This window comes from Ailuropoda melanoleuca, chromosome 1, assembly GCF_002007445.2.
Source record: "Ailuropoda melanoleuca isolate Jingjing chromosome 1, ASM200744v2, whole genome shotgun sequence".
In the NCBI taxonomy this organism is placed as follows: Eukaryota; Metazoa; Chordata; class Mammalia; order Carnivora; family Ursidae; genus Ailuropoda; species Ailuropoda melanoleuca.
The window spans coordinates 41,334,370-41,350,202 of record NC_048218.1 but is presented as its reverse complement, the minus strand read 5'-3'; the positions used below and the strand labels follow the sequence as shown (position 1 = coordinate 41,350,202).

At 34.7% G+C, this 15,833-nt stretch overlaps 2 pseudogenes; both read left to right on the top strand.

The window, feature by feature from the left end:
- The window catches only part of LOC109490465, a 37,652-nt pseudogene extending 26,412 nt beyond the window's left edge, over window positions 1-11,240 (top strand).
- On the top strand, window positions 11,240-11,938 carry LOC100483700 (annotated as a pseudogene).
- Window positions 11,939-15,833: the final 3,895 nt, after the last annotated feature.

The following is a 15,833-nucleotide window of genomic DNA, read 5'->3' as shown; positions in this document are numbered from 1 at the left end:
ATTACCTTATCATACTAAAACCATGCAGTGTTTCTTCTGCCAAATGTATTTATTAACTTAGTCATTAAGAAAAGTATTTATAATTATTTGTTTAGAATTGATTTTAAATTGTTTCTGAATCAGGAGTATTCCCCATAGTTACTTTTCCTAGATTTTTCTGGGACAAGGACATCACATGACTATTTTTAAACTTTAAAAAAAAAATAATCCTTTAGAATGTCTTTCCTGAACACAAAATTTTCTTTCATCACTTGAGCCTTGCATTCTCCTACTCACTCTTACTGCTTTTTCTTGAAAATGTGTGTGATGGCTCTTCATTACCCACAGATTAAAAATCAACCACATACCATGGCATAGGAAGCTTTTCACAATTTTGATACCTTCTCAATCACCAAATTCATATCCTGTTGTGTCTTTCAAACCATATTCAGAATTTTCCAATAAGAAAATGTCACATCTTTTGTGTCTGCATGTACATGCCATTAACTGCACGTGATCCTTTCTTTTCTCTTAACTATTAAAATACTGTCAGTTGTGCCATCCTACCCACCTATAGTAGTATGGTAGAGCTACCATAACAAAATACTACAGAGCGCTGGCTTAAACAGTAGAAATTTATTTTCTCATAGATCTAGAGGTTAAAAATTCAAGATTAAGGTGTTATTATGTTTGGTTTCTCTTGAAGACTCTCTTCGGCTTGCAGATGGTCACCTTCTCAACTCTCCTCATGAGGCCTGTTTTTCTGATATCTTTTTTGAGTGTCCAAATTTCCTCTCCTTAGAAAGACAGCAATTAGATTGGATCAAGGTCATACATATGTATGACTTCATTTAAACATAATTGCCCTATGTCAAATAGATTATATTATGAAATGCTAGGGATTAGGACTTCAACATGTGAATTTGGGGAGAGGGAACACAATTCAACCCACAACACAAGCCTTCTGTAATTATACCTTTCTTGTTTCGAGTTAGGAAATGAGCTTTTCCATAAAACTACCATGATCCAAAGAGATTTGTCACAAAACAAAACAAAACAAAACAAAACAAAACAAAACAAAACAAACAGCATTCTTTCTGGTTTAATAATTGCTGGAATAGATAGAATACTTTTTTCTAATGGTATTTTATTAGAGCTGAAAAATCATATAGAGTAAAACCCATTGGTATATCTTAATAATAATCCAGTAAAAATTGGATCAAATACATCTAAAAAAGTAATTTGGCTTCCTGAATTATTTTGTTACTGGACTTCCTTAAGTGAAGCAAATATTATGTTATATACTAGATAAAATGAAGAGATGTGACAATCTATAAGAACACAACATGGGTCATTCTGAGCAGACTGCATAGCATGCTCCTTGAGAACATTTACAATATAAAATACATTCCTTAGAAGTCAGAGAAAAAAATTAAATCCATGGTCTTTATAAAGATTCTGACAATGATCTCAGTGGTTTGGGGTCATAGCTTCAATCTTTCTTTATATCCTTAATCATTCTTAATATTCTTTATATTTCCATTATGTTGTATTTGCTGTATAACAAATTTGTTGTAGGACCATATTATGAATCTTAAGTAAATAAATGATTAACTTAATATTTCAGTCTATGGTTATTTTATTCATATTGTTATATGTGCATTATTTTCTTTCCAAGAGTCACTGACACTAGTATCTACTTACGACTATAATTTTTCACTAGCTTTGTTAGAATGTCTATGATTGTGACAAACTGGCAAATCTGTTTAACCAATACTCTCTAACTATATACCCTAGGAGAATATGAATCTTCTCAGTTAACGGAATAACAACATAAAGAAAACAAAAAATTATTCCTTAATTATGAATATGCTAATTTTTGTTACTGCTGTAGCCAGAGATCTTTGGGTTACTAAGCTCCATATTGGAGATTCTTTTATAACAGGAAAAAATACAACTCTGCTAATAAAAGAAGTGTTTCTTCTTCAAAGATTAACTGAAGATATTCTCAAGAGAGTGGAAAAGGAAACTACAGAGAATTTTAGCAGAAGCGTGCTTATTAACGAAGTTACCTAATGGCCCCAGATTTCTCACTGGTGAGTACATTGATCTAGAATTCAACAGCCACCTGTACATCTTCTCATAGTCCAATACTAAGTTCATGAGATGCGGGATGCCTGGGCGACTCAGTCAGTTAAGCACCTGCCTTCGGCTCAGGCGATGTTCTCAGAGTCCTGGGATGCGCCAGCATCACTGGGCTCCCTGCTCAGTGGGAAGTTTGCTTCTCCCTCTCCCTTTGCCCCCCACCTCACCACCCCGCTTGAGTTCTCTCTCTCACTCTGCTCTCTCTCTCTCTCAAATAAATAAATAAAAACTTTAAAAACAAACAAAACAAAATAAAAACTAAATTCATGAGATGGAATGAAGATGGACATCTGGGTAATTGAGTTGAAGTTCCAGTCTTTCTGAGAAGACAAGTAAGTAAAGTCCTCAACTAGCAAGGCTTTCCTTAAACATTGTAGTTAAAAGGGTACAGAATCATTCAAATGCCTTAGTAACACTATCAAAAATTATAATTAACTTTCTTTTTGTTTTTGTTTTAAGTTGTTGAAGGCCAGTTATATGAAAGGGAAAAAGAGGGAAACTCAGCAGTTCCTGGGCTACACATATAAAGCAGCATCCCCCACTCTCAATTCAGTCACCACTTTATTCTCTAATTCCCTTCTTGCTCAAAAATTATCTTATTTTCCTCTGTTTACTTCTTAGATCTCTTTAAGTCAGTCTAGCTCTTCCCCTTATTGTAGGTACAAATACTGCTCTTACATATCCATTCCCAAGTGTGTTTTCTTATACATTCCTGAAGACATTACTAGTCATCACTACACTGATTTAAGCTTATCACTTGTTCCATTTATCAGACTGATATTGCTTATATCCCAGGTCCTACATAGACTGTTTCTTAAATTACAGTGGCAACCATTCACTACTGTTATAACCATAATCAATTCAAAGTAACCATACAACACTGTTTGTGTTCTTTATTCAAAATGTTTCATATTCATTTCAAAATGCAATATGTGTATTGTCTTGTTAAATATTAGTTATCTTACTGAGTGATATCTGTCATTTCAACTGACATGGAACTCTGTTTTCTATACCCACAGATTTTTACAGGGCCATGATTATCAGAAATTTCTCTCTTATTCAATATCTTTAATATCTTCATTTTTATCAACTTTGCAACTCAAATTTCTCCTTGTGAATAATATTCTTTATGCTCATCACCAATAATCAGTTTATGATATTACTATCTCTTTTATTCTCTACTCTCTTCAGTTTTTTAAAAAAATGTTTATTTATTTGAGAGCCTGGATGAGCATGAGCTGGGGGGAGGGGCTAAGGGAGAGTGAAAGCAGACTCCCCACTGAGCAGGGATCCTGATGCAGGGCTTGATCCCAAGAGCTTGAGATCATGCCAAGGCTGAAGGCAGATACTTAACCGACTGACCCACCCAGGTTCCCCTCTCCTCAGTTTTACTACCTATTCAACAAAGATATTTGGTGGGATGGGTTGCAGTGATGTACATAGACACTATGGTAAATATAAAAGTTATATTTCTACTGATATGTCATTATTAACCTATTCTCTGTTCTTTTTCTAGAACAGTGGGAATTTTTATCTTCAACAACATAAATATATTTTTTGGAAAGGTATATGAAAATGTTCTTTCCTTAAGTTGTCTCCAAATTATCTGATGCAACTAATAGTCACCCAGCATCAATATGAAGAAAGGAGACATGATTTTGAATCATTATTTTTTATTAAAATTAATACCATATGAATCTGACTTACACACTGGAATTCATTGTAATTTTTGGTTTTTCTTTACTTGAAATTGAGGCAAATAACTCATTTTATATGACAGTAAGGTACAATCTGCATAGTGAGGTAACTAAATAAAAACATTGAAATCTGCTAAGAATTAAAAGTGTATTTAAATTTTATAGTGTGGAAATTTCCACTGATGGGAAAGAAATGAGTGTAACATTTGGAAATAAGGCTAAAATTATGTATTTATAATTACTTGTGCCTTAATGCAGTTTTTTAAACAAATACATTGCCAATACACAGAATTTCAGTGATTTTTAAACTTCAAAATAACTTAAAGTAGTAATTTTTATTCTTGTATCTTATCAGCTACAAGTCCTATAGGTGTGTTCATTTCTACCAACAACATATTACAGCAAACAAAGGTCATGTCAGGTTAACAAGGAATAACAAAATACCTGTTAATTTCCACCACTGAAAATGTCAACCATGGAATAATAAGTGAACAGCAAAAATACTACATTTTTTAAAAAAATGAGATACTTAGAAAATCTTTCACATTTCTTTTTTTTTTTTTTTGTCAGCAATGAATCACACTTGGCAACCATTTTCAGAGTGTTTTATGTAAGAAAAGCTTTGGAAAAAAGCTATATTTGAAAAAATCTGTATTTTTCCCTTTCTAAAAAAAAGACATTATTCAAAATGTACATTTTTAGATTGAACATAGAGTGGAAAACAGGGCTAATTAATCTCTTAGTAAATGAATCTTATATTGAAAATGTCAAATATAGACACTCTGATGGAAGTAGTTTCAAAATCACTTAAATAAGAGATTTTACGTTTATAAATACTTTTAAATTGATATCCTTGTTTGATCATTATAATAATTGTTAGGAATAACTGAACAATTAATTGCTCAAATCCATAGTCAAGCTTAAAGTAGAAGAAAAACAATCTCTGTGTCAATCCTGTATTCACAGAAATGTGGGGTTTTTTTTGTTGTTGTTGTTTCAGATTATTGAAGCCAAGAAATTCTCTAAATGAAAATTAACATAGAATTACCAATTTACAGCTGAAAACCGAAAAGTTCTAGAGCAAGGAGTGATGTAGGCAGAATCCTTCAGCCTACACCTTCCTCCTGAATACTTCAAGGATTATTTCAAGCCTATGCACAGACAGGAATGAAATGCAAACAATCAATATGTCAGATACAGCTAAATTATGTATGCTTTAGAAGAAAAAAGATTTTGAGTTCTGTTTTCCAAAGGGCAGGAAAGGAATAAAGAAGAAAAGACCTTCAAATAGTTCCTGGAATGATTTACATTTTAATAGAACAATGATATGAAAAGATATACAAAATTGTTTCTTATCATTTAAATTTTATAATTATAGGTGCATTTTAGGTGAACCGATAAAGAAATAGGTCAAATTCTAGCATTCTTTTTTATTCTTTTAGATATTCCTTAAAGAATGATTATCAGGGTGATGATGATACGTACATACATGTATCTTAAAAATATCCCACTGATTATTTGTTAGGTGCATTCTGATTCGCCTCTGATGCTGGGTTAGAGAACATTGTCATTCCTTATAGCTATAATGCAGGTGCTTATCTTCCGTTCTTTGTCCCACTACTGCTGAGCTATTGCCACAATAACCATTTTAACTGTGTCTGAAACATCTGTCATGATGTCATTATTTTTTACTCCAGCTTCCCTATCTATTTTCTTTATTTTTGTATGAAGTTCTCAAAAATGGCTTGGGTAGAGAAAACATTTCTTGAAATGAAGGCACCACAATTTTATATCTCTTTAAATCATAATATTGTTATCTTTTTTTCTTTACAGTTCTTTCAGGAGTTACCAGCATTGGTACTCTGACGATTTTAATAAAAATACAAATTTTTCCTGCTCTGGAATTGTTTTGTTGCCACATTTGTTACGCATGGAAAATGCTCTAGGTTCCAGTGCTCTGGCATAATATCTTCTAGGATAATATTTAAAATAGCACTTCTGGAGGAGTAAATGCTTATCTTCTCCTTTATAAAAGCAACAAACGATTTATCCATCTTCCTGCTGTCTACTATAATTATCTACAAATCCACTTGCATGCATAAAATATGACCCTCTTGGATTAAAATGAACTTGGTACTTACTGTTATATTTCAAATATAAAAACATATTTGACTAATTGATATTTCAACAAGAATTATGGTACACTGAACAGCCTTTCTAATATAAACAATTCTGAGAGTGGAATAACATTTCAAAAAGGTAGTATCATGAACGTAAAGATAAGCTGCCAAGAAAGAAGAGAATGAATATTCCAAAAACTAGGTGACTCTAGAAACCAGGAAAGGTAAGATGCGTGCTGAAACTGGCTTCGCATTTGCCAAATCATGTAAATTTGAGCTTCGTTAACCACATCACGGCATAAAGAAAAAGCATGGTAAGAGAGGAGGCTTCAGAGATACTAATGTTTTGTATCTGAATCTGAGTATTAGTTATACAAGATTTCAAATTTTTTTCTTCTTTATACCATACCTATTCCTTTAAAAGTCCCTTAGGATATATATTTCACAATTCAGTGCAAAATACTTAAAACACAGTATCAATTATAAGGGGCCCAAGGTAGTCTTCCTGTCAGTATGCTGTACAACTTTAATAATATGCAAACCAATGCTATGTATCTTACATCAAATAAATTTTTATTACCATGCCAAAATAATTACATCTATGATTAAACTGAAAGTCCATGTTAAACCACGCTTCTTATATCTGGTATGGAGCAATTGCATATATGATATAAATCCTTTACATCTCTAATTATGCTTCTTTTGGTCATTTTTATTTCTGATTTCTTTTATCAATCCTGTTTTATGTATTAATCTCAGATCCCCTGCTAAGTAGGCAAACACAATTCTTAATTTATGCCTTTGCCATCAAATCAAAACACCAATATCATCGACATCCTTATCAACATCATATATACTTTAGCTGCTATAGTTTTCTTTCTTAAATAATACTTTTGCTATAATTTAAAAGAATAATAAAGAACTATTAGGTGTAAATTTCACTTTAAAACTGGGCCAAAGGTGGTTCTTGGGATCAAGACGGCAGAGCAGAAGGATCCAAAGCTCACCTTCTCCCATGGATACACCGAGGCTGCAACTACATATAGAGCAACTCTCTCTAAGAATAAGCTGACGACCATCAGAATATCTCTTCCACAGTTAAATTAAAAGCCACATCAAGAAAAATAAGAGGGACAGAGATGCAGTCTGGTCAGGACCCAAAGCCCTGGCATAGGATCTGACAAGCAGGAGGCATATTGCACCTGTAGTTCTCCCTGAGGAGCAAGGGGTTCGAACCACACATTGGGCACCCCCTGCCCTTGGGATCTGTACCAGAAAGATGGGCATCCCTATGTCTGGCTTTGAAAATCAGTAGGGCTCTACTCTGGAAGCTTTGAAATGCATCAGGGCTTCACTTTGGGAGTGCAGGAGGGCTACAGGAAACTGAGACTGTTCTCAAAGGGCCTGCGCACAAACTCACTCGTTCTAAGACCCAGCACAGAGGCAGCACTTTGAAAAATGCCTGGGCCATACATAAAAGAGATTTATTGACTAATTTTACGTTGTGTGCTGGAAGGGTAGGGATCGAAAGAAACTTTCCCAGAGAATGTATGCAATGGTGGGCAGAATTTTTCTTACCATGCTTCTGTCTCACTGGCCTAATGCTGGCAGGAACTGTACTGACACTCTCCATTTACTTCCCTAGCAAAACTTACCCTGTCCTGTGTTGCCTGTGGACCCATCTCCCCCAACCCACCCACCCCGAGGGTGCCCTTCCAAAGTAGCCCCTGCCTCTTCACACCCAGTGAGGAGAACTGGACAGGATATCCCCTCCAAAGCAGCTCTCGCCACAATGGCAGATGCCCTTGGTCCTGACTGGTACTCCTGGCAAAGTAGCTTCTACCCTAGACATCAGGCAGGCTGCCTTAGAAAGCTGGTGGTCCTCCAAAGCAGCTCCTGCCCTGGTTGTGGGAGATTTAGGCCCACCCACCAGTGAACTGACAGCAGCTGAAGCTGGGTCGCTCCCATCACTTTTTTCAAACACTGTACTGGCAATCCTAGCCACAACAATCAGATAAGAATAAGAAATGAAAGAACAAAATTGATAAGAAGTAAAACTGTCACTGTTTCCAGATGACATATTTTATATACGAAATCCTAAAGATTCTACCAAAAACATGATTAGAACTAATAAATCCAGTAAAGTTTCAGGATACAAAATTAACACAGAAAATCTGTTGCATTTCTATACACTAATAATGAACCATCAGAAAGAGCAATTAAGAAAACAATCCTATTTACAATTGTATCAGTAAGAATAAAATACCTGGGAACATATTTTAGCTGAAGAGGTATATACTCTGAATACTGTACAATATTGATGAAAGAATTTAGAGGTAACAAAATAAATGGAAAGATATACCGTGCTTATGGATTAGAAGAATTATAGTTTAAATGTCCACACTACCCGCAAAAAAACTACAGATTCAATGTAATATCTATGAAAACACCACTAGGATTTTTCACAGAAATAGAACACATAATCCTAAAATTTGTAGGAACCACAAAAAAACTCAAATAGCCTAAGTGATCTTGAGAAAGAAGAACAAAGCTAGATATATCATGCTCCCATATTTCAAACTATACTATAAAGCTATAGCAATCAAAACAATATGATATTGGCACAGACACAGACACATGGATCAATGGAACAAAACAGAGAGCACAGAAATAAATCCATGCTTATACAGTCAATTAATCTACGTAAAAGGAGGCAAGACTATACAATGAGGAAAAGACATCTCTTTAACAAATAGTGCTGGGAAGATTGGACAGCTACATGCAAAGGAATAAAACTGGACCACTTTCTTCTACCATATACAAAAATAAATTTAAAATGGATTAAAGACCTAGTATGACACCTGAAACTACAAAACTTCTAGAAGAAAACATAGGCAGTAAATTCTTGGATGTTGGTCTTAGCAATATATACGCATGGGATCTGTGTTCCCAGGCAAGGGCACCAAAACAAAAATATACAATTAAGACTACACCAAACTAAAAATCTTTTGCACTGTGAAGAAAATCATCATCAAAACAAAAAAGGGCAACCTACTAAATAGGAAAAGATATTTGCAAATGATATATTTGATAAATGGTTAACATGCAAATATATAAAGAACGCATACAACTCAATACGAAAAACCAAATGAACAATCAGATCACAAAATGGGCAGAGGACCTGAGCAGGCGTTTCTCCAAAGAAGACATACAGATGGCCAAGAGATTCATGAAAAGATCACTAATTATTAGAAAAATGCAAATCAAAACCATACGAGACATCACCTCACATCTGTCAGATTGGTCAGTATCAAAAAGGCAAGAAATAACAAGTGTATGTGAGGATGTGGAGAAAAAGGAATGTTCCCACTCTGTTAGTGGGAATGTCAACTGGTGCAGCCACTGTGAAAAATAGTACGGAGGTTCCTTAAAAAATTAAAATAGAGCTATCATATGATCCAGCAATTCCACTTCTGTGTATTTATCTAAAGAAAACAAAAACACTAATTTGAAAAGATATGCACCCCTATGTTCATGGCAGCATTATTTACAACAGTAACAATATGGAAACAACCTAAATGTCCATTGATAGATAAATGGATAAAGATCTTGTATACACACACACATACACAAATACACACAATGGAATATTACTCAGGCATCATAAAGAATGAACTCTTGTCATTTGTGACAATATGTTTGGACATAAAGGGTAATGTGCTAAGTCAAATAAGTTGGAGATAGGCAAATACTGTATATTTTCACTTATATCTTGAATCTAAAAAAATTAACATGCAAAACAAACAAACAAACAAACAAACAGAAACGGGTACTTATAAATAAAGAGAACCGGTAGTTGCCAGAGGAGAGTAGAGTATAGGGACTATAGTCAATAATCTTGTAATAACTTTGTATGGTGAAAGACGTTAACTAGACTTAACCCCTTAAGTTAACATATATAAATGTTAAATCACTATATTATATACCTGAAACTAATGTGATATTGTTTATCCACCCAATAAAAAATAAAGATTAAAAAAAAAACCTGGCCTGAAAGTATATAAGTCAAGACGTCTAATAGTGCAATTTTACTGTGAATGTATAAAGTCCAAAAATATCCCTGTAAGTGTCTCTGGAAATAAACATGAAGTTTGTAGCAGTTGTCTTGAAAGTATTTCCCTCAAGAAAATTGTCATTGTTATGGATACACCATACTTGAACTTACCAAAACACACCCACTACTGAAGTTTTGATTTCAGAATCCTGAAGACACAGTTGCTTCTCCTTGGCAATTCTCACTCTGTAGGTAAATGACTCCAGTTTATTCACTGCAAACCCAGCTGTATCGGCTCTTCTGAGAGCACATTTTTAAATCTGAGTCTGATTTATCCTCTCTCTTCTGCCTCAATTCTAAGGTTTTTGTTTTACCAACAGCAAACCCTCTTTTGTCCCAAGTATACCTAACGTGATCCTGTTCTTTATATTTTATGCGAAAGCAAGTTTAACTAGGCTTTTGACTCATTTATAACTCAATAACATTAAATTTTCTGGTGCATGTAGCAAATTTACTTTGTCCATAACATTTTATTAATTTTTTTTAATTTTCTTATAATTTTTTATAATTTTTATTTTGTTAGTCACCACACAGTACATCCCCAGTTTTTGATGCAATTTTCCATGATTCATTATTTGCGTATCATTTTATTAAATGTTATAATTAGAATAAATTTTATTTTGGGGTGAGTGCTTAATTTATGTACTCTGTGTAATATTTGGGGAAAGTAGATATTGGTAGAAATAAAATATTAGTAGGTATGTGGGAGAGACTGTTGAATAAAACAGTAGCCACATTAGGCTATTGAAGTAGACTAAATCCGAAACTGTTGCCCCAGGTTATTTATTATAAAAATATAATGAAACCAGAAACTAAAAACTAAAAAAAAAATATTTGCAACTTCTGTATTTTCACCTCTCAAAATGTGTCGATATATTTAATGGCCAACAGACTGGATATAATACTATTCGTTAGATTTCTCAGGAAATCCTGCTCCCATGCAGATGGCAGAGATATTTTGATTCATTCTGTTGAGGTCAGTAGGTTTCCGTTCTAAGTTCACACCACAAAAACGCACAAAAGTGGGTGTTAGTAATGTTAAGGAGTGGGGAGACTGAAGAGCCTGCGTTTGGCTCCCGCTCTCACAGTCTACGCAGCACACTGAGCTGCACCGAGACGGTGCCGGACAAGGGAGAGCCCAACGTGCGCTGGGCGGCTCTGTGCCTCACTGAGGAAAATAATTAAACGTGGGCAACGGAGATGCTAAGAAGCCAAGAGGCAAAATGTCCGCATATGCACTGTTTGTGCAAACTTGCTGAGAGAAGCACAGGAAGTGCCCAGATGCTTCGGAGAACTTCTCCGAGTAGGAGTGCTCCGAGAGCTGGAAGACCGTGTCTGCAGAAAGATAGGAAAACCTGAAGACGTGGCAAAGGCGGACAAGGCCCATTGTGGAAGAGAAATGGAAACTTACATCCCCCCCCAAGGGGAAACAAAAAAGAAGTTCAAGGATCCCAATGCACCCAGGAGGCCGCCTTTGGCCGTTTTCTTGTTTAGTTCTGAGTATCGCCCCCAAATCAAAGGGGAACATCTCGGCCTATCCATTGGCGATGTTGCAAAGAAACCGGGAGAGACGTGGAGGACCCTGTGCTGGTGACAAGCAGCCGCACGAAAAGAAGGCTGCCAGGCCGAAGGAAACTAGGTCATTGCCTTTGCCGCGCTAGAGGAAAGCCTGATGCGGCATAGGAGGGAGTCGTGAGGGCTGAAAACCGCAGGAGAAGAGAGGGAAGAACAGGAAGACAAGGAAGATGAAGAGGATGAAGACGGAAGATGAAGATGATGAATAGGTTGGTTGTCGCGCAGTTTTTGTTCTCTTGTCTTTAAAGCACGTAACCCCCCTGTACACAGCTCACTCCTTTTAAAGAAAAGAAACGTAAGGTGTAAGATTTGTTTTTAAACCGTACAGCGTCATTTTTGCGTAGTTAACACACTACGAGATGTGTGTTTGGAGAGCCCTGGCCTGCGGGTATTTTCCGTAGCCAGGAACCTTGCTGGACAGGGTGGGGCTGGTACATCCGCACGGAAATGTAAAGCAGGCTCTGTGCACAGCACAAATTAGCTGTATATTTTTGCATCTTCACTTGTCTGTGATGCAGCTTACACAAAAATAATTGTTGTTCTGGTACCTGAATATCAGTCTGTAGTTGCAAAAAAAAAAAAAAGTTGCAGCTGTTTTGTGGACATTCTGAATGCTTTTAATGCAATTTATTTTTTTTTTTAAAAGTGGATCTTAAAGTCTGGTTCCTGGACCAGCAGTTTCAGCATCCCATGGAAATTTGTTGAAAATGCAAGTTCTAGGGGCGCCTGGGTGGTTCTGTTGGTTGAACCTTGGACTCTTGATCTCAGCTCAGGGTCATGAGTTCAAGCCCCGCATTGGGTTCCAGGCTGGGTGTGGAGCTGACCTACTTAAAAAAAAAAAAAAAAAAAAAGCAAATTCTTGGGCCCCACGTCACACCTCACCAGAAACTCTTGGGATAGGGTACAACAACCGATTTTAAAAACTCTCCAGATGATTGTGATAAATGTAAAAATGTGAGAATCACGAGATAAACTATTCTTATTATGTTCTATTGTCCCTTACTGCAGGCTGAAACTTTTAGGAAAAAGATCTTTCATGTAAAGCACAATAAACATCTATAGCCATATGGTATAGTTATTAGAATAAGTTTTGGTCCTGATCTGGCATATTCTAGAATTCTCCTAATGATTAAATCTCCCTTACCACATTTTTTTACCTCTGGAAGATGGAGATATTAATATATATCTCCTAGAGTTGTCATAAGGTTAAAAGAACTAATGTTTTTAAGCTTTTAGTAGAGTGACCCACGCACAAAAAAAATAATAGCTATTGATGATATTATTATAAACTTTGATACATGTATTCTTTATTGTTAGTGTAAAAAATTATTTTCACAATTATTTTTATTATTGAATCTATTTTGGGTTTGACATTCAGCTGATATTAGATATTCCTAGCTTATCAAATAATATTCACCACTGCATTTCTCTTTGTGTTGAGGAGAGGATGTTACTAATTTTTTATAGTTTTTTTTTTCCATTTTGTAAGTTGTTAGCTAGGTAAAATCATGCTTTTCAAAGTTTTAAGGCAACAATCCAAAAAAGTATAATTTATTTGGTCACCAGGATGTGTGTAGATAGATATAACTGAAATAAAATATTACAAAATACTACATGCAATTTGTTTTCATGGCTTGTATATTATATATTTTCTATATTTATTTCTATTATATTTAAGTAAAATATTCTACTGCCATCCCCACATAATATTAATAGTATTAAGTACCCTGATTAAACCAAATAATTTAGTAAAAAAATTCAACAATTGCCAATTATAAAAATATTGTCTAATATGAGCTGGTGTTTTTCTTAACAGTTATTACATTGCATTATATTTTTTATCCCTCCCACTCTTACTAAAAAACAGTTATTCTAACATAAAAGCTATTCACCCTGTCTAGTGTCAAATGCACGTTGATTGTAAATATGGTCAGATAGCAAAACCACTGTGTCTGTGTTTTTATATTACTGCTCAGCTCAGAGAGAAGCATTGTTTCTAGTTTAAATGGTTACCAACTAACACAGTACATAATGTATTAAAATGGGTGGTAATTTTTTAAATTGTTTTATGTATTTTCTCCAATAAGGCATATAATTAAAACGTTTACCAAAAAAGCAAATTTTCAACACAGTGAGGGGAGGGGATTTAAAACTTTCATTTACCGTATTTTTTCTTGTGATTTATATATCAAAATTATTATTAAAGCATCACTGTTTTGATTGTGCAAAGTAATATTGATTTGATCACACAAATACTTTATTCAGATTCAAGTTATTATAATTAGCATGAAATTATTGATTACAAGCTTTCTTTTGTAGTCAGATACATTTGCATTTTCCTTAATCTCTTCAAAAATGTATCAAAGGATTTTCCAAGCATTGACATGTTAAATATGTGTCAATTTCCATAACTATGTCTTGAATTGTAGTCAATTTTTCTGTGTTAGACATATGCAAGCATGAAATCGCCTTGTTGTTGATAGCTCATTTCCACCTACTACCCTAAGTCAAAAACACATATACTCCAGGGTATTCAGAAACTGTTTTCTGTAGAGCATTCACTTAAACTTTTTTCCAAAAACCATAATCCTCTTATTTATTTCCTTCATGATTACTGATGAGATTGGGGGGGATGACCTTTTCTGGCTGACTGCCCAGTGAATTCTGCACTCAGAAACTGAAGGCAGCTTTGATTGTGTTTTGATGTTTTCACCAACCTATTACTGTATTGACTTGATGGCAGCCAAAACATACATCTGTGATCTCATTTTTCTCCAGCAGTTTTTTCCACTCAATCAAACATGTACACAAATATCCACAGGTCAGAAGAACGCTTTTAACTAAAGCAGATCTCTTAGGAATAGTATGCAAGAACCTCTTTGAGAGATTATAGTTTGCTATTTGTGCCAAGCATTTTTCCCCTTATGAATACCATTGAAATTAATGCCAGAAAGAAAAAATGCATTATAAACAAATGATTCTGCTGTGCCGAATGTCCTCAGAATGCTAAAGACTGAGTAGTAATTATATCTTTTTTTGATAAAGACCACAAGATTTTACCATCCATTTGCTGTGACCAAATATTAATGTGCTGCAGATGTCCCTCTGAATTAGCATTAAGGAACATTTCTTGCTGATGCTATGGAAGTGCAAAAATGGGTCTTTTTTAGAGAGAGACAAAATTCACACCAGAGTTGTCTTTCCCTGGTTCCCCTTTGTAGTTCATTGCTCACTACTATAATACTACCTTATTTCTGACGCCAAAATAATTAACTTACAGCATAAATCTACATGTTATTATTGCAAAAAGTGACTTTAGAAATCCTTTTTTGATTGTGTCCTTTCACTTTACAGAAATCATTTAAGGAAGTTTAAACTCTCACTTTATTGTAAGGCTCAATATTGGACATCAAGTAGTATGTTTCAAGGATCATGCACTTTATTCCTACTTGGCACCAAAAGACTTATAGCTATTTCCCAAAATAAATTAGTCTTCAAAGATTAAAATTTTCTACTTTAGTGCAAATTCAAAAAACATGCTTAATATTTAAAATAACATTTAGAGTAATCACATAATGTGACTTTATAGGATAAAAACCTAGACAGATTTTTTTAATATTGATTAGCTAAAGCTTCTATATCATTCACCACTCTAATAATTTTTCAGCATCAAACCAAACTTACAATGACAAAGAATACCTGAGTTGAGAAAGAAAAAATAACAACTTTCTCTAAGTTTACAGAAACAGAACATATTCTGATATGGAATGTCTTATGATTCTGTGTAAAGGCTATCATGATTTATCAAATTCTTTTGCCATCATTAAATCTCCTCAAACTTCTGGTCAAACTATGTTCACCAAAAATCAAAATTTTCATTTCTCAAAAATCGATCATTTGTATATGTCCAATAATTTTTTTTTAAAGATTTCTTCATTTTCGAGAGAGAGAGCACATGTGTGTGAGTGTGCACGCAGGGTGGGGGGCAGAGGGAGAGGAAAAGAGAATCCCAAGCCGACTCTGCACTGAGCTTAGAGCCCAATGCGGGGCTGGATGTCTGACCCTGAGATCATGACCTGAGCCAAAATCAGAAGTCCAACAGCTTAACCGACTGTGCCACCCAGGCACCTCTATATGTCCAATAATTTCTAACAGCAGTTCCCTAACAACTTTTTCTAAAGTAAAAATCAACCTAATTAAACA